Genomic DNA, 25,143 nt, shown 5'->3' with positions numbered 1-25,143 from the left:
GGACAGCCGATAGGGGTTGGCCCTCCAGCTTGGGGGTTGGGCGAAGGGCTAACAACCCATCACCGTAAAAAACAGCTTGTTACGAAACCTAACAGTAAGCCTCGGAATGGGACTGATTCTCCAGCACGACCACAGGAAAGGAAAAAGGTTATAAGATTTGGTACATGGAACGTAACTAGTTTTTATAGAACAGGAGGGGTAACATTAGTAGCAAAATAATTAGCTAGATATAGAATAGACTTCGTGGGAGTACAAGAGGTTAGGTTAGATGGGAATGGCATATCACAAATAGGCGATTACTTATTGTATTATGGGGAAGGAAACGATAATCACCAATTAGGAACAGGATTCTTTGTACATAAAATAATAAAATCAGCAGTAAAAAAGGTCGAATTTATCAGTGACAGGTTATCGTATTTAGTACTTAAGGGTAGATGGTGCGATATCGTAGTTATAAATGCTCACGCCCCTACAGAAGAGAAAGACGATCATATGAAGGATAGCTTCTATGAGGAATTGGAACACACTTTTGATCAGTTACCTAGATATCACATGGAAGTTTTATTGGGGGATTTCAATGCTAAAGTAGGACGGGAGGATATTTTTAAACCAACAATAATTGGAAAAGAGAGCCTACACGTAAGTAGTAATGACAATGGAGTTAGGTTAGTCAACTTTGCCACATTAAAAAAATGTAATTGTCAAGAGTACAACATTCCCCCATAAGGATATACATAAATATACGTGGACTTCTCCAGACGGAATGAGACATAACCAGATAGGTCACATCTTGATAGATAAAAGAAGGCACACTAGTATGGTAGACATTCGAACTTTCAGGGGGCAGACTGTAATTCTGATCATTATTTGGTAATTGGAGAATTAAGAGAAAGACTATCAGTAGCCAAGCGAGCAGAGAAACAAGTAGATGCAATATTCTGAACTTAAAGGACGAGGAAACTAAGCAACGTTATCAGGTTGAAATTTCAAATAGGTTTGCTGCTTTAGCAACTGCTGACGAAGCTGAAGAAGAGTTAGATGTTAACAGCGTGTGGGACAATATCCGAGATAATATCATAATTGCAGCTGAGCAGAGCATAGGTTATCATGAAACTAAGAAAAAGAAACCATGGTTTGATGAAGATTGTTCCATTGTAGTAGATAGAAGGAAACAGGCAAAATTGAAATTCTTACAGGATCCAATTGTGGAGAATAGAGATAATTATTTCAATGAAAGACGGGAAGCAAGTCGTACACTTAGGAATAAAAAGAGATATTACTTGAAGGAAAAACTGAATGAGATAGAAACAAATAGTAAGAATAAAAACATTCGAGATTTATATAAGGGTATAAAGGAATTTAAAAACGGATATCAGCCAAGGGTAAACATGATCAAGGATGAGAATGGTGACTTACTTGCAGACTCTCATTCAATTCTGAATAGATGGAAAAACAATTTTGGGCAACTACTAAATATACATAGGCCAAATAGAAATGATCGGGACGAAATTCAAATACAAACTGCTGAGCCATTTATACCGGAACCCACACTTTCTGAAGTCGAAATTGTGATAGAAAATGTGAAAAAGTACAACTCTCCAGGTATTGATCAAATTCCAGCAGAATTAATACAAGAGGGTGGAAGGGCATTATCTAGCGAAATTTATAAACTTCTACTTCAATTTGGGAAAAGGAAATTGTACCAGAACAATGGAAAGAGTCCATAATCGTACCCATTTTTAAGAAGGGGGACAAGACTAACTGTAGTAACTTTCGAGGAATATCACTTTTGTTGACGTCGTACAAAATTTTGTCCAATATCCTTTTGAGAAAATTAACTCCGTACGTAGATGAAATTATAGGGGATTATAAGTGTGGTTTTAGGCGTAATGGATCGACTATTGATCATATTTTTTGTATTCGACAGATATTGGAGAAAAATGGGAGTATAAGGGTACAATACATCAGTTATTCATAGATTTCAAAAAGGCGTATGACTCGGTTAAGAGAGAAGTTTTATTTAATATTCTTATTGAATTTGGTATTCCCAAGAAACTAGTTCGATTAATTAAAATGTGTCTTAGTGAAACTTACAGCAGAGTCCGTATAGGCCGATTTTCTATCTGATGCTTTTCCAATTCACTGAGGGCTAAAGCAGGGACATGCACTATCACCTTTACTTTTTAACTTTGCTCTAGAATATGCCATTAGGAAAGTTCAGGATAACACAAAGGGTTTGGAATTGAACGGGTTACATCAGCTTCTTGTCTATGCGGATGACGTGAATATGTTAGAAGAAAATCCACAAACGATTAGGGAAAACGCGGAAATTCTAGTTGAAGCAAGTAAAGCGATAGGGTTGGAAGTAAATCCCGATAAGACTAAGTATATGATTATGTCTCGTGACCAGAATATTGTACGAAATGGAACTATAAAAATTGGATATTTATCCTTCGAAGAGGTGGAAAAATTCAAATACCTGGGAGCAACAGTAACAAATATAAATGACACTCCGGAGGAAATTAAACGCAGATTAACTATGGGAAATGCGTGTTATTATTCGGTTGTGAAGCTTTTGTCATCTAGTCTTCTGTCAAAAAGTCTGAAAGTTAGAATTTATAAAACAGTTATATTACCGGTTGTTCTGTATGGTTGTGAAACTTGGACTCTCACTTTGAGAATGGAACAGAGATTAAGGATGTTTGAGAATAAGGTTCTCAGGAAATATTTGGGGCTAAGAGGGATGAAGTTACAGGAGAATGGAGAAAGTTACACAACGCAGAGCTGCACGCATTGTATACTTCACCTGACATAATTAGGAACATTAAATCCAGACGTTTGAGATGGGCAGGACATGTAGCACGTATGGGCGAATCCAGAAATGCATATAGAGTGTTAGTTGGGAGGCCGGAGGGAAAAAGACCTTTGGGGAGGCCGAGACGTAGATGGTAAGATAATATTGAAATGGATTTGAGGGAGGTGGGATGTGATGGTAGAGACTGGATTAATCTTGCTCAGGATAGAGACCGATGGCGGGCTTATGTGAGGGTGACAATGAACCTCCGGGTTCCTTAAAAGCCAGTAAGTAAGTAAGTAAATATTTATTATTATTACTTTTTTGAACAACCGGGAGGTTCATTGCCGCCATCACATAAGCCCGCCATCGGTCTCTATCCTGAGCAAGATTAATCCAGTCCCTACCATCAGATCCCATCTCCCTCAAATGCATTTTAATATCATCGTCCCCAAAGTTCTTTCTCCCTCCGGTCTCCCAACTAACACTCTATATTCATTTCTGGATTCGCCCATACGTGTACATGCCCTGTCGATCTCTGGATTTAATATTCCTAATTATATTAGTTGAAGAATACAATGCGTGCAGTTCTGCGTTGTGTAATTTCTCCATTCTCCTGTAACTTCATCCCTCTTAGCCCCAAATATTTTCCTATGCAACTTATTCTCGAAAACTCTTAACCTCTATTCCTCTCTCAGAGTGAGAGTCCAAGTTTTAATACCATGCAGAACAACCTGTAATATCACTGTTTTATAAATGTTAACCTTCAGCTTTTTTTTTTAGAGCAGTCTGGATGACAAAAGATTCTCAACCGAATAATAGCAGGCATTTCCTATTTTTATTCAGCATTTAATTTCCTATTGATTGTAATTGGTATTTGTTACTGTTGCTCCAAAGTATTTGAAATCTTCTACATTTTCAAAGGATAATTTTCCACTTGTTATATTTACATTTCGTACTAGGTTCTGGTCACGAGACATAATCCTATATTTTGTTATTTCGGGATTTATTTGCAAATCTGTTTTATTACTTCTTTCAAGTAAAATTCCCGTGTTTTTCATTTATTATTATTATTATTATTATTATTATTATTATTATTATTATTATTATTATTATTATTATTATTATTATTAATTACTTACTTATTTACTTACTTACTTACTTACTTACTTACTTACTTACTTACTTACTTACTTACTTACTTACTTACTTACTTACTGGCTTTTAAGGAACCCGGAGGTTCATTGCCGCCCTCGCATAAGCCCGCCATTGGTCCCTATCCTGAGCAAGATTAATCCAGTCTCTACCATCATATCCCACCTCCCTCAAATCCATTTTAATATTATCTTCCCATCTACGTCTCGACCTCCCCAAAGGTCTTTTCCCCTCTGGCCACCCAACTAACACTCTATATGCATTTCTGAATTCGCCCATACGTGCTACATGCCCTGCCCATCTCAAACGTCTGGATTTAATGTTCCTAATTATGTCAGGTGAAGGATATAATGCGTGCAGCTCTGCGTTGTGTAACTTTCTCCATTCTCCTGTAACTTCATCCCTCTTAGCCCTAAATATTTTCCTAAGAACCTTATTCTCAAAAACCCTCAAACTCTGTTCCGCTCTCAAAGTGAGAGTCCAAGTTTCACAGCCATACAAAACAACTGATAATACAGTATAACTGTTTTATAAATTCTAACTTTCAGATTCTTTGACAGCATACTAGATGACAAAAGCTTCTCAACCGAATAATGACAGGCATTTCCCATATTTATTCTGCGTTTAATTTCCTCCCGTGTGCCATTTATATTTGTTACTGTTGCTCCAAGATATTTGGATTTTTCCACCTCATTATTATTATTATTATTATTATTATTATTATTATTATTATTATTATTATTATTATTATTATTGTATTTATGTGCATGCAAGATTGCGAGTTTGAAGCTTTACCAGCATGTGTGTAATATCAAACTATTAAAAGCTGAGTCGTTAATGAAAGCCCGGATGAATCATTCCAGCTTTCGTAGTCCTGTTTGTGTGGCTTAGATGAAATTTGTGTGGTACCGACGTCGCTTATGTACCCCCAGGGGAGCAGAGAAGTATTGCCTACTTCATAAATGAGATAGAAACGATACAGAAAGCAGACATCGCTTCCATAAGCCTCATCATTTAAACAACATAATTATAAATGTCAGATTTCTCTGTTGCCACAGTTCTGTCGTACTGGTCGCTCGTGCAGAAGCATTAAGCAGCTTTTAAGCTATATCTTTCAACTTGCTTCCCACGCTTGAGAGAGTGAAAGCAGGCATTTTTCAGCAGGAGGTATGAAATTATTTGTTTCGTCTTTGTCATATTCTTTCCGTTGCCTTCAACTTCTCCTGCTGTTTGCCTTACTCTGTCATCCCAGTTTCCTACTTCCTTGTATTCACCAGCCTTAACACAGAATCTTCTTTCCCTCAATTCCACTACCAATATTTAACACACAAATAGCTATGACTAGTTCGTTTATATGACGTCATTCCATTTTCGGACAATAAAATGTTATGAACATTTTGAATCCCAACCAATCACAGTCATACATCGCGGTAATTTCTACAGCTCGATTTATCACTACCAATTTATCGCATGGTTGTTCTTTTGTTTAGTCAGTGTTGCCAACTGTTTCCACGTAAATCGATGGGCATGTAAATACTATATAAAGTTCGAAATCCTACTTCCACGTCTATATCTTATCTTCTAATTCCATGTCCATTGTATCTAAAGAAAATGACACTCCTTCATAACAATTGTTCATTTAATTAATGTATTAAGCTCTTCAGTCCCGAGACAAATTTAAAGTTAAAACATGTTAAAATATTATTTATTGGATAATTGGTGATACAAAGACAAACATTAAACAATCAAAATTCTTATCATGACTTCTATGCTTGTTTTATACTAGGTATCATATGTGATATCTTGGGATGCTATGGGGACTTAATTTGGTATTCATTCAGTTTGATTTATTTTACAAAAATGAATACAATTGCTTACAGATAATGAAATGAAAGTATCTGTATTCCAGCAGCAACACTACGCTTACAAATCATGACAAATATAATACTTCCGTTAAATATATACATTATATAGAAAACATATTTCCTTCGTGGAGAAAAAGATGATTTGTAAAGATGCTCTGTACCAGGAACTACATTACAGATAAAAAAAGCATCTGAAAAATAATAATAAAAATAACTCAATAACAGCAGCAACACTACGTTTCTGCCCACAATTGTTTTACTAAATTGTCCATCTATTGGAGTATTATACAATACACGAGCACAGTGATCAAATCTGATTGACAGTTTCACACACACTTCCTATTACAACCTTTGCCTTATACGAATTGTTTCTGCCCACAATTTTTTACTAAACTGTCCATCTATTGGAGTATTATACAATACATGGGCTAGCGATCAAATCTGATTGGCAGTTTCACACACAATTCCTATTACAGCCTTTGCCTTATACGAATTGTTTTTGCCCACAATTTTTTACTAAACTATCCATCTATTGGAGTATTACACAATACATGGGTTAGCGATCAAATCTGATTGGCAGTTTCACACACAATTCCTATTACAGCCTTTGCCTTATACGAATTGTTGCTGCCCACAATTTTTTACTAAATTGTCCCTCTATTGGAGTATTATACAATACATGGGCTAGCGATCAAATCTGATTGGCAGTTTCACACACAATTCCTATTACAGCCTTTGCCTTATACGAATTGTTGCTGCCCACAATTTTTTACTAAATTGTCCCTCTATTGGAGTATTACACAATACATGGGCTAGCGATCAAATCTGATTGGCAGTTTCACACACACACACTTCCTATTACAGCCTTTGCCTTATACGAATTGTTTCTGCCCACAATTTTTTACTAAATTGTCCATCTATTGGAGTATTATACAATACATGGGCTAGCGATCAAATCTGATTGACAGTTTCACACACACACTTCCTATTACAGCCTTTGCCTTATACGAATTGTTTCTGCCCACAATTTTTTACTAAATTGTCCATCTATTGGAGTATTAGGCCTATACAATACATGGGCTAGCGATCAAATCTGATTGGCAGTTTCACACACACACTTCCTATTACAGCCTTTGCCTTATACGAATTGTTTTTCCCACAATTTTTTACTAAACTATCCATCTATTGGAGTATTATACAATACATGGGTTAGCGATCAAATCTGATTGGCAGTTTCACACACACACTTCCTATTACAGCCTTTTCCTTATACGAATTGTTGCTGCCCACAATTTTTTACTAAACTGTCCATCTATTGGAGTATTATACAATACATGGGCTAGCGATCAAATCTGATTGGCAGTTTCACACACACACTTCCTATTACAGCCTTTGCCTTATACGAATTGTTTCTGCCCACAATTTTTTACTAAATTGTCCATCTATTGGAGTATTAGGCCTATACAATACATGGGCTAGCGATCAAATCTGATTGGCAGTTTCACACACACACTTCCTATTACAGCCTTTGCCTTATACGAATTGTTTTTGCCCACAATTTTTTACTAAACTATCCATCTATTGGAGTATTATACAATACATGGGTTAGCGATCAAATCTGATTGGCAGTTTCACACACACACTTCCTATTACAGCCTTTGCCTTATATGAATCATTTCTGCCCACAATTTTTTACTAAACTGTCCATCTATTGGACTATTATACTCGTATTTTCATGTTACTATGGGTCATTAGACCCACTCTAATTCTTAGAATGGATAATAAGAATTGAATTTGAATCTCAGTTCCTTCAACTTGAATAGTAAAAAATTATAGCTATTCAACCTTCTTCAAGAATTCTTCAATATTATTAGATTGATTCTTGAAAACGGAAGATAGTGTCGGAATGGGAAATTTCAACTGCCTTGGTGAGAAAAAGTCCTGAGTTTGTATGGAAACACTGATTGGTAGATTGTCAGTCACAAACGTGAAGAACAAGTTTACCATGCATTCAAACGGAACGGTGAACAGATAAAGTTTGGAAGTGCAGTATTTGAGTGGAAGTTAGACACAAAATACTGAATTATTTTATACCTGGAGAAGAAAAGGATCTCTCTACTTTGTCCAAACAAGGAAATAAGACAAACTACGAGAATAGGCTCTCTGATAGATGTTTCTGTGGGTTCTGTAGTCAATTTATGTTATTTGCATATTAAATGACGAATGTTCAGCTTCTGAGAACTTTTCTTGTACAAAAATGAGCCCATTTCCTTCCACCTCATCGTAATTTTATTCTAGTTTGCTGTATTTGTTTTCGTGGAACTGTAGCAGTATCGTTACCTTCTAACTTCGAAGAATAAAAAATGTACATGTGATACTTCATCAAATGGCATCTCTGATCAAGAGGAAATATATTAGATCTCTTGAGAAAGGCTTCCCTCGCTTGTGTGACTGCCAGTTTCCTTTCAGGATGATTGCGACTTGTGACGAAGTGTTTGAATTTATTACGGTTTTCACAGAACTTTCGGTTATTTATACTAACGTTCTTTTTCAAACGATTCTGAGAACAAGTCGTTTCTACTGTTTTCACACTGAACACTTAGTGAGATGTGAAATCTGCAGGACGGCAATGCGTAACTTACAACAATGCAATACATATTATTCACGGCAGACATCATGAGAATAGAACCCAGGCTATTGCGGACATTTTACTATCATCATCAGCAGGAGCAGCAACATCACAATGCCACAGCAATATTGTTTATCTCACAAAGGATAAACATGTCCTACGCATGAATTCAACTCATCGACCATGACTGTCACTCATAGTTACTTGTTCCAAACTGTTGGCGTACAGTTTTTCATCATTGTAATCAATAACACCATTATGAATTTTTCTACCTTTGTGACGACTACACAATACTGCATATTGGGGTATGCGACAGCGTCACGGTTAAGGAGTTTGGCTGCAAGCCGGAAAGTCACGGGTTCGATTCCTGATAAAGCCTTGGATTTTCTCCATTAATCTAATTGTTCCAGCCGCACTATATCCTTGAGATTTACTACCAGCAGCATTTTCTTAGAGATAAATGTTGGAAACACGAAGGACTGACATCCCAACTGTTACTAATACCGATTGTCTATAAAGATACAGCTTTAACCTCCAGCTACCATATGGGCCTCTATGCCCTGTAGAAATAATGTTACTTTCATATACTACATCTTAACAAATAGCGTAACTCTCTGAACGTGCGGTCAGCACAGCGCAAAGACAATGCTGACTGAATGACTGACTTACTGATCCCACTGACAGACTCACATGACTCTTCCGAAAAATTAACGTAACTGAGTAAATTTATCTAACCTTAATGAATTTCAGGAGTGACCTGGCCTTAATTAATGACTGACTGAGACTAATTGGCTGACTGCCTGACTGACTGACTAACTAATTAGCTGGCTGACTGACTAATTGGCTGGCTGACTGACTAACTAATTGGCTGGCTGACTGACTAACTAATTGGCTGACTGACTAACTAATTGGCTGGCTGACTAATTAATTGACTGGCTGACAGACTAACTAATTGACTGGCTGACTATTTTTTTTATTTTTTTTTTTATTTTTTATTTATTTATTTTTTTTATTAATATGGCTAAGAATTTTCGTAATGTTGGCATTGTGTACGACATTTTAAAATTTTCAACATAAATATAATGGCTGATTTCATCTAATTTTGCAAGTTAACTGGCTGACTAATTAATTGACTGGCTGACTGACTAGCTAATTGGCTGGCTGACTGACTAACTAATTGGCTGGCTGACTGACTGACTAATTGGCTGACTGACTAACTAATTGTCTGGCTGACTGACTAACTAATTGGCTGGCTGACTAACTAATTGGCTGGCTGACTAATTAATTAACTGGCTGACTGACTAACTAATTGGCTGGCTGACTGACTGACTAACTAATTGGCTGGCTGACTGATTAACTTATTGGCTGACTGACTAATTAATTGACTGGCTGACTGACTAACTAATTGACTGGATGACTGACTAATTAATTGACTGGCTGATTGACTAACAATTGGCTGGCTGACTGACTAACTAATTGGCTGGTTGACTGACTGACTAATTGGCTGACTGACTAACTAATTGTCTGACTAACTAATTGGTTGGCTGACTGACCAACAATTGGCTGGCCGACTGACTAACTAATTGACTGGCTGACTAACTAATTGACTGGTAGACTGATTAACTAATTGGCTGGCTGACTGACTGACTGACTAATTGGCTGGTTGACTGACTGACAATTGACTGACTGACTAAGTGGCTGACTGACTAATTGGCTGGCTGATTGACTAATTAATTAACTGGCTGACTGACTAACTAATTGACTGGCTGGCTGACTGACTAACTAATTGGCTGGCTGGCTGGCTGGCTGACTGACTAACTAATTGACTGGCTGACAGACTAACTAATTGGCTCGCTGACTGACTGACTAACTAATTGACTGGCTGACTGACTAACTAATTGGCTGGCTGGTTGGCTGACTGACTAACTAATTGACTGGCTGACAGACTAACTAATTGGCTGGCTGACTGACTGACTAACTAATTGACTGGCTGACTGACTAACTAATTGGCTGGCTGGTTGACTGACTAACTAATTGACTAGCTGACTGACTAACTAATTGGCTGGCTGACTGACTGACTAACTAATTGGCTGGCTGACTGACTGACTGACTGACTAACTAATTGGCTGGCTGACTGACTGACTAATTGGCTGGCTGGCTGACTGACTAACTAATTGGCTGACTGACTGACTAACTAATTGGCTGGCTGACTGACTAACTAATTTGCTGGCTGACTGACTAACTAATTGGCTGGCTGATTGGCTGTCTAATTGGTTGGCTGGCTGGCTGACCAACTAATTGGTTGCCTGATTGACTGACCAATTGGCTGACTGACTGACTAATTGGCTGGCTGACTGATTAATTGACTGACTGGCTGGCTGACTGACTGACTGACTGACTGTGTGTGTGTTATTAACTACACAACTAGCTTAACTAATTCGTTTCTTACATAACATAAATGAAAGAGTCATCCAAAGTTTCCCTTTGGCACCGATGTTGTTTAATACTCGTATAAGCTATTCACAGTGACGAAGTCATTAAAAATGTCAGACGAGAAGAGTGACGAAGTCACTAAAAATATCAGACGAGTTTAACACATTATAATATATAACCAAAACCTCATTACATTGTTACTTGCAGCCAGTTCACTGTAGGAAGATCGGAAGATGAAACTGAGGTAGCAGTCTATAGGCGGGACAATAGAACATACGTTGAAACATAAAGTAAGAAAATAGACGTTATTAAAATTACACAAAGTTACAGCATTACCACCACTTAATTTGATCCCATGGCTTCGGAGTGTCTAATCTAGTTCAGGAACTACTTCTACGGAAATGTTAGCTCACCTCTATGTTTAGTTAGATTTGAACTAATTGTTCGTAAACTACCCATGATTATTATCATTACTACACAACTGACCAACTGACCGACTCACTCACTCACTGATGGACTGACTTACTACCAATAACTAACCTTTGACTTACTGAATTACTTATCGATTCACTGACAGACTGGCTAACTTGACTTTACTCGTCTCATTAATTGATTGATTGATTGATTGATTGATTTATTTATGTATTATTTATTTATTTGTTTATTTATTTATTTATTGACTCATTAATTGGCTTATTGATTGATTAATTGGCTCATTGATTGATTTATTGGTTGGTTGATTCATTGTTTGATTGGCTGATTGACTGATCGAACTATTGATTGATTGATTGATTGATTGATTGACTGATTGATCGGTTGACTGATTGATTTGGTTAATTGGCTGATTCATTGATTGGTTGGCTAATCGATCGATTGATTGATTGGTTGTTGATTGATTGATTTATTGGCTGATTTATTTATTTACTTATTTATTTATTAGCCGACTGATCGATTGATTGATTGATTGATTGATCGATTGATTGCTCGATTGACTGATTGATTCCTTCTTAACAAGTCTCAGTTATTCACTTATCTGACTGATTATCGACCGATTGACTAGCTTGATTGTTGGGTTCTCTAGAGGAGCGTTTTCCAACATGTGGCACACTGAAGATGTAATTTAAAATCCCGCGGCACACTCATACAATCTAAGACAGTGGATCTCAACCAGGGGGAAATTTATAGGGTTATAGGAGCTAATGTTGACTTACTCCGCGTCCGCTGAATGTTGACTTTTGCGGACTCACTTTTTCCATTACTCTTTTCACTTTTGTCAATCCAATTTTTTCCACTGCAACCTTTACTATTTCCATTTTGTCGCAACACACCAACCACTGACGCGCTTGCTGCACACTGGTTGAAAATGGCTGGTATAGCCAGATTGACTGACTCATAGAACTACTTTGATCTGACGTGATCTGTTGATTGACAGAACTCATCAACTGACTGACTTAATGTACTTAAAGTTACGCAAATTGACGTCTGTTTTAGTTTGCATTTCATTAGGCCTGCGGGATTTATGCATTAGCTTCAGCGATCTTCAGATAGCGGTCTCCTTCTACTCCCTCAATTGTGTTCTTCGTGAACATAAGAATCGATCAGTGGTATGAAATGTGTAAGCTGCATTATTTGTTGTAAACAGAAAATTAAGTGTAGTATTTATATGCATATGTAGGTGAAGCACGTCTTGCACTCATTGTGAATGGTACGTCACTGAACCTCTGCGTTGTTTATCGTTCCTATCCACCTGTCCGCAGCTGGTTTCTCTGTGAAGGCGAGGGAGCTCAGAGAAAGGCTTACCCCCAGCCCTGCATTCTATTTAGGCAGGTGGGTCATTCCATGCAAAAAAGTATATTTTTTGAACCATGATGTCTCAAAAGTTAAGAATATTGTAGTAGGTTATTCTGTATGTTCTAAATATGAATTTCACGCAATATTACATTTATATCCTTCATAGTTTGGCAGCAATCAGCATTTAAAATATTGGTTTAGCAAAGAACACGGTTTCGTTCATTGAAGTTTTCTTACTATGCAAAAGAAGATGGAAAAGTGATTTCAATGCAATTCGAAAGAGGAGAGCCTTATTTATAAATTCCCTCAAAATGAAAAAAAAAATGTATAATTTTTAAGTAGTTACCCGCCGTAAAATAATTTAAAATAATATAGAACACAAAATGCAATTCATTCTTACAGACGAAAAAAACATGTGTTTAATTCTTTAGGGTATATTGATTCCACTATGAAAATTTCAGAATATTGACTTAAATATCATGTCAGTTTTCAATAAAAATAACTCACCGGAACAAAGGAGCTCAGCAGATAAGCTCTCCCGTCGTACAGAATGTTGTGTGATCAAGGTCAGGGAGACGGTCATTTGAGATTACTCATCTTTATGAAGTCTCGCGAATGCTGCGACCGCCACACATAGCAAGCGATTTTCAACCGTCGGAACAAAAATTAATAATTTTATTAATTTAATTATTCATAGGCTTTTTCAGATAACGTCATAAATCTTGGGAGCTGGATTAAGAGTAAGATGTTCTTCAATACGAATGAAATTAGCATGAATTTAAATTGGCGCATTCGAATATAAAACTATTTCTTTCTTTCAATGAGGTGTTTTTATGAGCATCCTTAATATTATTCGAATTAGTCTTTAAGGCAGTGATATCAAAGCAAGCGCATTTTTCTGACCTTGACATCGTGCGCGGGCAGCAAGCGCTAAGTATGGAAAGAGGAAGGGTTGTGTATATGAATAAGCAACCTGTTGGATTAAGAAAACAGTGGTGCACAAACTTCAAACGGAACGTGAAATTTTATGTCGTTATTTTTATATGGCTCCTTTCTGTTTAATATTATCTATATTGTCTGTAAAACGAAAGTACTAACACTGATTTCTTAATATTTCACTTGTGTTTTAAATCTTAATAACATAATAGAGAGTTAAAAATGAATATGCACTTAAATTCCTTAGTAGTATAATATTATACTGTATTAAGTAGATGAAACACATCATTCATAAAGAAAGTGATATTCCAAAGAAAGAGATTGAGTATGACATGATAAGTTGCAATTTATATTGATGGTATCTTTAGCCTTACAAAAGTAATCAATAAACTAATCAAAACAATATTACAGTACAAAGCAAAGTTACCTAGATGCTGTATCTGTTTTAAATGTAACTAATATTACATAACAAAACTCTTATCGCATTATGCTTTTAAGGTGATATTAGTGAGCAATTTCCTATCGTCAGAATATTAAATTATTTTCTCGAAATCTGCTGAAGCTATATAGCTGACATTTTTACAACACATGGGCACGTATCTTTTGCATATGATGTAACAGTAGTTGCTTTATTTATTCATTTCCTTACAAACAATTTCCATGCGAATATTTTTAAAATTTTCAATACACTATTTTCAGTAATACGTATATACTGTATATTAGATTTACGAAAATATTCTGTAAGGCTCCTAAATAAATAGGCCTATACCTGAAAATTTCACTTTTCTGTACGAAAAGTTGAGAAAATATTTTTTTATAAAAAAATCAAGCTTGTGAAAAATGAGCATTAAAATTAAAACTTACATTCTTATAATGCACTTATACTTCTCAGACAAATCTAAAAATTAACATGAATACAGTTTTAATAAGTTCTCTTCCCTTTATCTATTGAATCAGTGCTGGCTATCCCTGAATATAGCTGGACCAAGCGGCATATACCACCTCTTTCGTCTGTCTCTTTCCTTTCCGCTGTAAAGCGCTCAGGCTCTCCTGGGCTCTAAAGCGCGCGCTTGCTCCTATGGGCATCAATTGACATGACTGCTTTAAGGTATTAAAATATGGTTGTTCAGGTTTAAAATGGCATCTCTAGTTTCGATGACACTTCATATAGGGTGTCTAGAATATTTCAAATCATAGATAGCATGTAACTGCCACTCATTTTCAGTCATCCGTATGACTAAAATATGAATGATATGGCGGTCATACTTGGCAGTTTAATTTATTTTTATAATAACATTATTATATTAAAAGCCCAAACAAATCATGACATAACTGGCATATTCTTAAAATTTTGTATGGAATGGATAGTAATTGGTGAGTAGTAGTGCAGCGACAGCGTAACTGCACTGCTGCATGAGTGATTGAAAACAAACATCGGAAATACAGGGACATCATTTTATTTTTACTAGCATTTCTAATATTAACCTGACTATACCTTTGGATCAACGATTAAGAACCGGAAACACCGTTTGCTACCTCCTTTCACGACTGGAGTTCGATCATACTGGCGTAATATACAAACAAATCACTTTACTAGGTATAGGAGGGAAGAAAAGTAGTTCATCCATTTACGTAAACTAGGAAATATCGCGATTTTGAGTTTGATAATTTTCATTAGGTTTTTGTTTAATCAAAATACAGTACAGTATTAACAATGAGTGTTTTCACTCACGAACTGAGCTTTCCATGCGGACGTATTCATTATGCAGTGTATATTATACTGTCTACGAACATTAGCGTACACTATAGAGAATGAAGTTAAATTGAAAAATAATCATAATATGGATATTTAAGCACATTTTTTAAAATGGTGGCCGTTCATTTCGATACAGGCTTCAGTTCTAATGTGCATATTATCGCACTATAGACTATTGCACGTAATTCCAATTACCAGGTTCGTACTTCGTTCAGTAAATCATGTTGAAATAATTCTGTACCTACTCTATAAAAGAGACCTTACGTACTGTAAATTCAATCTTCACTTCTGTCCGATCCGAAAAGATAAAATTACTCAGACATGCTATCTACTGTCCGTCCAAGTGGTTACTTCGCAGCGTCGTAGAAAGGGAGGAAATCACGTGACAGTTAATTACTTAACGAGGCCTTTTATTTAAGTTATTTTAAACAACTGTATGGGTATAAGTAATATTACGTAGACGTCCAATTCCTAACAGAAATTAATATTCCTAGAAAAGAGCTAAGACAGCCCAGCCACTAGCATTTACAGAGAGGCGAAATAGGGATGCACGTAGGCAAATGGAAAATGATGCAATATTGAGAGCTCCTTCGTCACTGGAAAACGCGAACATATTTTTGGAACGTACTGTTTACTATGACCGTAAGGCTACTATGACTGTATATGCGGTCTTGGATCTGTGTGGAGGACGGTTGAACTTCATTAGTAGAAGGGGTGGGAGTGAAGTACATTCAAAAACTCAGGTACAATAAAAATTTAAGTAAAAGTAAAATGATGTCCCTGTATAAGTTACAATGTGAAGAAGACTGACCTGCGCATGTAGTGGTACTTGATGACGACGACGATGACGAGGATGTTGGAGGCGGCGGCCAGCACGAGTAGCGGCACGTACAGCGCCACGAGCAGCCTGTTGTCCTGCAGCACCCACTGCGAGTCCACGAACGCGTTCACGATGAAGATCGTGTCGATCCCTACGCTCGCGTTGAACAGCGGCGCCGCGCTCGAGTTCTGCATCGCGGAGGCGGCTTACCTGACCATCTCAGACACTGCGGCGGAAGCCACGAGAAACTCCAGTGACAGTACCTCTCCCTTGCCCCAGCGATGATAGGTGCCTGATGGTTTTCCACTTCTAAATTCTTTAAAGAAATCAGGACGTAAAGAATTAGTTTTATATTCTTGCACAGTGGAGCATTTCCTGCGAACTACTTTTAATTTGATATTACTAATTAACGAAGGCCACGGCGAACAAAAAATGAAAGTAGCAACAATGGGTTATGGATTTATTTTGAAATTTAATAGAGCGTTGGCAGATTCCAAAATGCCTCTTCTGAGTTGAGTATTATGTAGATTTTGTAAAAGTTCATCCCGGAACGCATTAACTTCCGATCTGAATATTTTTCACGGCCTACGCGTTCACCCGATTTCATAATTATATATTTTGTATAATTTCAAGGGAAAAAGTGTTCCGGAGCGGGGTATCGATCCCGGGACCTCTGGTTGAACGTACCAGCGCTCTACCAACTGAGCTACCCGGGAACTCCACCCGACACCGTCTCAACTTTTCCCCCTTTTTTTATATCCACACAACTCGCGTGCGCTGACGAAACGCCAGAGACCCACATCGAGTGCACACAATCTCTGTGTGACTTGGAAATTGTGGTTTTCTGTTAACGTACACAGTGACGTATGTATTATGCAAATCTAGTCTTTCAGGTCAAGCTCCCTGTAAAGCAGATTTGAATAATTTCAAGGGAAAAATTGAGATTGTGTGCACTCGATGTGGGTCTCTGGGGTTTCGTCAGCCCACGCGAGTTGTGTGGATATAAAAAAGGGAAAAGTTGAGATGGTGTCGGGTGGAGTTCCCGGGTAGCTCAGTTGGTAGAGCGCTGGTACGTTCAACCAGAGGTCCCGGGATCGATACCCGGCCCCGGAACAATTTTTCCCTTGAAATTATTCAAATCTGCTTTACAGGGAGCTTGACCTGAAAGACTAGATTTGCATTATATATTTTGCCTTATGGGGCTATTTGAAAGACTTCGTGATATTCAAGAGCTGAAAAACAAGATTCGAAATGAAATTGAACACATTCGTTAGCATTTAATGTGTTTTTGTCATGACCAGGCTTCGGCCTAGGGACACAGAGTAACCAGTATGAGGTTTAGAGTACACGGAGTATAAATGACGTCATGGCCCGTGTGGAGGAATGAATGCAACAGCACAGGTAGGTCCGTAATGTGCATTACCGTTGTTTGTAGGCCTATTGCTGCTTGGCTGCGGTACATGTAACAGGCTTCGGCATAGGGACACCTGATTGAAGGTTACAACTCACGTTAATACTTTAATGGTAGACATTTAGTGTCTACCCTAGGAATGTACTGTATATACTGCATCTGTACAGGGTGAAATATATTTTTTGCCGTACTATGACGGACACATGTTGAGACATGAAGTAACGGCGCGCTCCGTCTCCCACTCCACTCGACCCACACAACACTATAGTCCGTGCGTTCTGAACTTCATGCGTTTCTGTGCCCAGGACCGAAGCCTGGTCATGACTATAGGTAGGAAGTTCGTACCAAAACAGTATATTTCAGTTGAGTACAGCGTGGAGTATAGATGGCACCCTCGTCTCACCGTGCTCCCGCTCGCTACAGACGATACACAGTTCAAATAAACAACACATATCTTCTGTGGAGCCGTATACTGTACAGTCGTGAACAGTTTGAAGAATATTGTTCATTTATATTGATATTCGTATTTCAGGTTCTGAACAAAGTGAGCTATTCTGTTATTATTGTATTATTTATACAGGGACATAATTTTATTTTTACTTCAATTTTTATTGTACCTGCGTTTCTAAATGTACTTGACTCCCACCCCTTTCACTAATGTCCTTGCTAACGTCAGTCACACAAACTTACGGCCGCTGTTGCTAGCAGTGAAATAAACAATACAGAGTACAGTGTGTTTCAGAAATATTTTGCATTTTCTATAGAAGTAAGAGCTTATATTATTGAAGTTTATTTTCACACAGGTATCGTGTGTAGCATAACTGAATTTATCTGTGTCGACTGAGCACAAGTGAAGATTAGAGTTACCGAAAGTACGGTACCCTATAATATGGTGCAGTACTTAACAACATTATTTAAACAAGAGTTTTGTTTTACTCTTTGTAGGTATGAAGGACGATGATGGAAGCTGGAATTACAATATAACCGAATGTGAACAACAGTTTTTTCCACAATTTCCTGATTATATCATTACGGAATATTTTCGTAGAAATGTCATTAATCTGGTAGATAAATTTAGAGCAACAGAGTGTACAGAAAGGAAGAAAAGTATAATATGGCCAACAAAGGTGACAGAAGATGTTGTATAAGATGCTAGAGAAAGGATGCAGCGAGGTCCTAATAAGTCGGTCAAGAAGTTAGCTGTAGAAATTGGGGTTTCTCACGGAAGTGCTCACAAAATTCTCAGGAATAAATTAGGTTAGTAACATGCGGAATAAAGTAGACATCATATAATGAATATAACCGCCTGAAGAGTTGAGTTTGTGAAAAAAAATGTTGCTAGTGTACTGTTTTTTAAGAAAATACTGTAAAAGTAATGATCAAACTGGAAATCGTAATAATGTATTTCCCTGTAACATAAATGGATACACTACTTTTCTCTCCTCCTATAGCTAGTAAAATGATTTGTTTACATATTGCACTAGCAACTCCAAACTCCTGTAATGGAAGGGGGGTAACAGTGTTTCCGAGTATAGCCAGGTTAATGTTAAAAATGTTGGTAAAAATAAAGTGATGTCCCTGTATAATGTTAATAGACTATTATGCATGATTTCAAAAAAGTAAACTCATCTGTTGTTAAATAATTATGCAAACAGAAGTGTATAACACGTTTATTTTTTCTCAGATTATTCTTCGTTAAATGCTGACGTCTCGTGCTGCAATGCATTCGGTTGCGTTACAGTCCAAGTTCAACATCGGAATTACGATACGAACTTCCTAAGTATCAATATAAATGAAAAAAATGTTCTTGAAAACTTTGAGTTTAATATTATGTGCCACATACGTGATACACTATTAGATTCACCTGTGAATTACAAGCTGCGTTTGGTTTTTAATTATAATTGTCGCTTACTTGCTGTATTCCAGCGAATTGATTGTTTTCTGTATAAGCAATAAACCCGAAATACGGAATTATCAGCTGTGCCCGGGAGAAAAAAGGCCTTAAGTAAAAATTTTATACTTTTCAGGAGAGCAGTAGAAAGATTGAAATTGGCGTCAATTATAGAGTTTTTTTAATTAAGAGGTTTTTCCTGGATATTATTTGTTTATATTTCTTCTAAAATAGGTAATGTTGCTCATTTAACAATTTTCTTTATTATTTCCAAAAATAGCCGCACTTAAGCCCTTTTAAGACTAGAACCCAAACTGAGTAGAAGGGACTATGTAAACATAAGACCTTTTTCATGTCAAAATAAATTAGAAATATAAATTATTAGGAATGTAAAATAGGTCTTAAACAATATAGGACTGTTTACCTAGTGCAGGCCTGCAGAACTGTAGCTCTTGAGAGCGACTGCTTTCCTCCCCTCTTTTACCCCACCCACCTTTTCTACTTGTGCGGTCACGGCGTTCTAGTTACGCTCGGCTGCATCAACATTTATTCTCGGGGCGGAAGTCAATCATCCCCAATAGAAGTGGAGTGAGGCTGACGTCATAATTCCCTACTTTGCGAGTTCTGCAGGCCTGACCTAGTGCTTAAAATTTTAAAAGGAAAGGGCATCAGTAGGCCTATGTGAAGAATCCACTGCAAGAATGATTGATGTCACTTTCTTGTCGTAAATGAACCAAGACTGTCAATGCATAGCTTAAGACATATAGAATGTACATAGAGAGTTATATGCCATTAACACTGATAGTCATTGTCCAGTAATGATTGGAAAATCACAGTTAAGCTTCGAGCGTTAAGTATTTCAAACTTTCAATTGCTTCTCCTGAAAAATTTATTCCAAATAACATCCATCATTCTTGCAGTGGACTCTTCATGTGATAAAATAGCTAAAATACAAGTTAGACCTCTTTAATAGGGAAGTATGGAAAGTAAACATGTGAGGAATAAAGTGTTAAATATTCTTAAGTCCTTTATTCTGTGTGTGCTCGATTCAAAAAGTACTTAGGACATTTGGTAACGCTCTATAAATCCAGTCAGGAGTCTTATTTGACTTTAACCGTTTTACCAGATTGTAGAGAATTGTTTCCCCTTTCAGAATATATAAAAATCTCATTTTCACAAAAAATTGACTTAAGACCTTTTTCCTCCCGGCCACAGCTGTAATTATCTTTTTATGAACATACATTATTCAGGCCCATATAAATTTGTCGTCAGTGACATTGAACTTTGATCCCGTAAGTTTTCCCTTATTCCGGGAAATAGGAATTTTAGCCCCGTCATTACACTATTCTTATAAAATCTAAATTTTCTGTGAAGCAAAAGGAAGAATATTACAGCTTTTTTCAACTACTTGACCGATCCTGACTTTGTTTATTCTCTGTTGTAAATACGGTAGTGCAGTTGGAACTGCAGCTCACATAACCGGACAGCGGATTTTCGGTCCCAATAGTGCAGAGAGGTCATTGAAGTCAATGCTACGCTCCCTCCGTACACCAAGGTACTTGACGTCTTGTCGCTGTGTAGGGACAGAAAATCCGCTGTCTGCACATAAGTGTGTCTTTTGACGTAACGGAAACCATTAATCGTGGATGTTATTTAATTTAAGAAAGCTTTCTTTTTATATTTGTGATATAATGATTGAAGGAAAACTGCGATAGTTCTGCGTAAAATATTTAAAAGGAGAAACAGTGAGCAATAAAATGACAAGAAAGGGACAGTTAACAATTAGATATTGATTTCAAAGAAAATATGCAGGTGAGAAAGTATAAATCAACGAGGCTATGATGTTTGTTCTCTTTTTATATTGCCGTTTCATAACATGGTAATGGGCAATCCAATATAGCAGCCGTGGCGAAAATGTGACTCACGAGCACATTGTGGCTCGCAATGATAGCTGTGCATTTCTCTTATTTCCTACCTTCTCCAACCCCCGCCCCCGTCTCACTCACTGGAGTCAAACTCCGTTTCATCTGTATTTGTCTCTGACCTGCGAGTGGCGTATCGTCTAATGTATCTCTCTCGAAACCATGTACCTCTACAAAAACGAAAGTTTCAAGTAGGATGGGAGGACGCATTTTTTTGCTGCCAATATGATGAGAATATTAAATGTATGATTTGTTCACAAGTATTACGAGGAAACGGTTGTATAACATAAAACGGCATTATACTACATGTTACTGATGAAACATTAAAAGGTTAAGTGTTATTATTATTATTATTATTATTATTATTATTATTATTATTATTATTATTATTATTATTATTATTATTATCTCTTTACGGCGATCCTTTTTCAGCAGATGTACGAATAATGCGGTTAGATCTTCAATTTAAACTCACAGATTTACAATGTGATGTTAAATGAAAGCTAGATGTAAGGACTTGACAAATGTTGAACTTCTCAAATCTTTGCCAAAAAATAAATATCCGAAGCTTCGTTCTTTCGCTTGCTCTGTTGAAGCCATGTTCGCTACAACTTACGTTTGTGAAAAATTATTTTCAACAATGGAAATATTAAAAACCAGATTTAGATCACGACTGACAGACAAATACATTCGTGATCAACTATGAGTGGCGACATAATTTCTGATTTTGAAACTGTCGCAGAGACATTTTTAAGACAGTTAATAGGTTGTGATAATGTGTCCTATGTTTTCTTGTTCATTTCTTTCTTCGTTACACGTACTAAACATTAGTTTGTAACCTTATACTGTATAAAATTATATTTAAGTGCTTCACATAAGGAAAATGAAATCCGTTAACAAGTCAGACAGTTGCTTCACTTCCCCTTTGGGTGTCCGCCTCCCTCCATAGGTGCTATGCACGTTGCAGATTACACAGTGGCTCGGCGCACCATCACATTTTCGCCACGGCTGCAATATAGGCATATAGGGGTTCCAACAAACAGATATTTCAGCTCACACACCGTTGAGGAAAAATACCGTTTTCTTCAATCGTGCTTTAACATTACGCTTCATCTCAAGGGGAACAGAGAAATAGGGTAACCATATCCTGCGAATTTCCCGGATCAAACACTTGTGAATAAACTCATCTACCACGGTCCAGTGCCTTGTGATATTGCCCAGTTCAAAAGGAACATCAACCGTGTGTTGCATTCAATTTCACGGGACACAACTGCGGTAATGTTTGTAAACCTCATGCGTCGATGTGGAAAAATACGGTATTGAATTGTGCATACCTAAAATAAGCATGTGTTTTTGCTGTATGAATTTCGATATATTTTGTTCCCAACAGGCTGCATTATGCTTGACAAACTTTCTGCATTGGTAATTCTTTTATTTATTTTAGTTGGTTATTTAACGACGCTGTTTCAACTACTAGGTCAATGAAATTTTCAGATCCAGAATTAAAAAATTTATATGACAGACTTCCCTGTTTTATATGTACCGTGTATTGTAAAACAAGTTTATTTCTATCTTAAGTATATTTTTTCTATCTTATCTTGGTTACTACAGGGACATCATTTTATTTTTACTTCAATTTTTATTGTACCTGAGTTTTTTAATGTACTTCACTCCCACCCCCTCTACTAGTGAACTTCCAACTGTTCACCACACAGAACCAAGCGTATACAGTCAAAGTCGCAAGGTCGTAGTAAACACAAACAGTATTGAGTTAGTGAATATAGTCTGTTCCAGAAATATGTTCGCGTTTTTCAGTGACGAAAGTGCTTTCAATATTGAATAATATTTTCGCACAGGTACTGTCGTCCGTTTGCCTACGTCGCATCCCGCTTTCCCTCACCCGCAACTGTCTAAAATTACTTAAATAAAATAATTAACTGTCACGTGATTTTCCCCCTTTCTTTGATCCTGCGACATAACCACTTGGACGGACAGTAGATAGCATGTCTGAGTAATGTTATTTGTGCGATTGATTTTACAGTACGTAAGGTACTCTTTTATATAATAGGTATAGAATTATTTCAACATGAGTTACTAGTACGAAGGACGAAACTGGTAATTGGAATTAGTCTATAGTGCGATAATATGCACAAAACAACTGAACCCTGTATCTAAATGAACGGCCACCATTTTAAAAAATGTGTTTAAATATCCATATTATGATTATTTTTAAATTTCACTTCATTCTCTTATATTGTACGCTAATGTGCTGTAGACAGTGTAATATACACTGCATAATGAATACATTCGCATGGATAACTTTACTCAGTTCGTGAGTAAAAACACTTATTGTTAATACTGTACTGTATTTTGATTAAACAAAAACCTAATGAAAATTATCAAATTCAAAATTACGATATCTCCTAGTTTACGTAAATGGATGAACTACTTTCCTTCCCTCCTATACTTAATAAAGTGATGTGTTTGTATTTTACGCCAGAATCATCGAACTTCAATCGTGGAAGGGGTTAGAAAACTGTGTTTCCGGCTCTGAAACATTAATCCAAAGGTATAGCCAGGTTAATATTAAAAATGTTAGTAAAAATAAAATGATGTCCCTGTATATCAACATTACCTGTACTAATTATACTACTAATAATAAGTTAATATTAATCTATCACCAATCTCAACATCGTCTCTTTTTTCACTCAGTTATTACTAGTATTATTATTACTAACTTTATTATTATAAACGTGGCCTTTTTTTCGTTTATATATGTTTCTATCTACTCTTCTTAAGAATGTGATCTTAGTGCAAGAATTTTAAATTTTATTTTAGAAACAGTAGAGATTTCTATTTTTGTGAATTACCGGTATGTATAATCTGTATAGGCCTAATCAGAATCTTAAATTTTAATTCAGTAAAAATAGGTATGTTCGGTGGACAATGTAAAATTGTATGTCATTTTCAAGTCTTTCTATCAAAACGGAACTCTCCCCGAACACGAGCTTTGCTCTTTCGGGGTAGGCCCTACTTTCATGTAGCGGTTTTTATGCATACAGTATGTTATCATTAAATAAATCTAAATCTAAAATTTAGCGTCGACGAAATTGGTGATAGCGAGATGGTATTTGGCGAGATGAGGCCGAGGAATCGCCGTAGATTACCTAGCATCCATCTTACGGTTGGGGAAAACCTCGGAAAAAAACCCAACCAGGTAATCAGCCCAAGCGGGGATCGAACCCGCGCCCGAACGCAACTTCAGACCGGCATAGATACCGTAGCTGATATAATTAAACAAGAATTTCGAAGGAAACTTTTCTAAAGTGTTTTTTTTTCGACAAAAAACTGACACATTTCAGGTTAACGAACATGAACCCCTCTATCGTAATGCTGTCAACTGAATTTTATGTCAAAATCACACTTCACATTTATGTTTTATCGTGAACAGAACCCGTGTCTCCTATGTGAACAGCTGCTGAGGCACTAGTCTTCAGGTTGACTTAGTCGTAAAATTCATAAATAAATAATCCTGAAGATAACGTCATTGGAATTGCCTTACTGAATGAATATTCCTAGCTGTCACTTCCGACAATGCTTGCTAACGTTATGTGACAACTTATTCCTTTCATATTCATTAATACCTATTTCAGGTGAGCGAACTGGTCACATTTTAATGAAGAGAATGTGTGACAGGAGTTCTTCCGATGTCCCGGTAGATGGGTTGCTCCTGCTATTCT

The sequence above is a fragment of the Periplaneta americana genome, chromosome 3, assembly GCF_040183065.1.
Source record: "Periplaneta americana isolate PAMFEO1 chromosome 3, P.americana_PAMFEO1_priV1, whole genome shotgun sequence".
Classification (NCBI taxonomy): Eukaryota; Metazoa; Arthropoda; class Insecta; order Blattodea; family Blattidae; genus Periplaneta; species Periplaneta americana.
The sequence above is the reverse complement of the archived record's forward strand: the minus strand, read 5'-3'. Positions refer to the sequence as shown.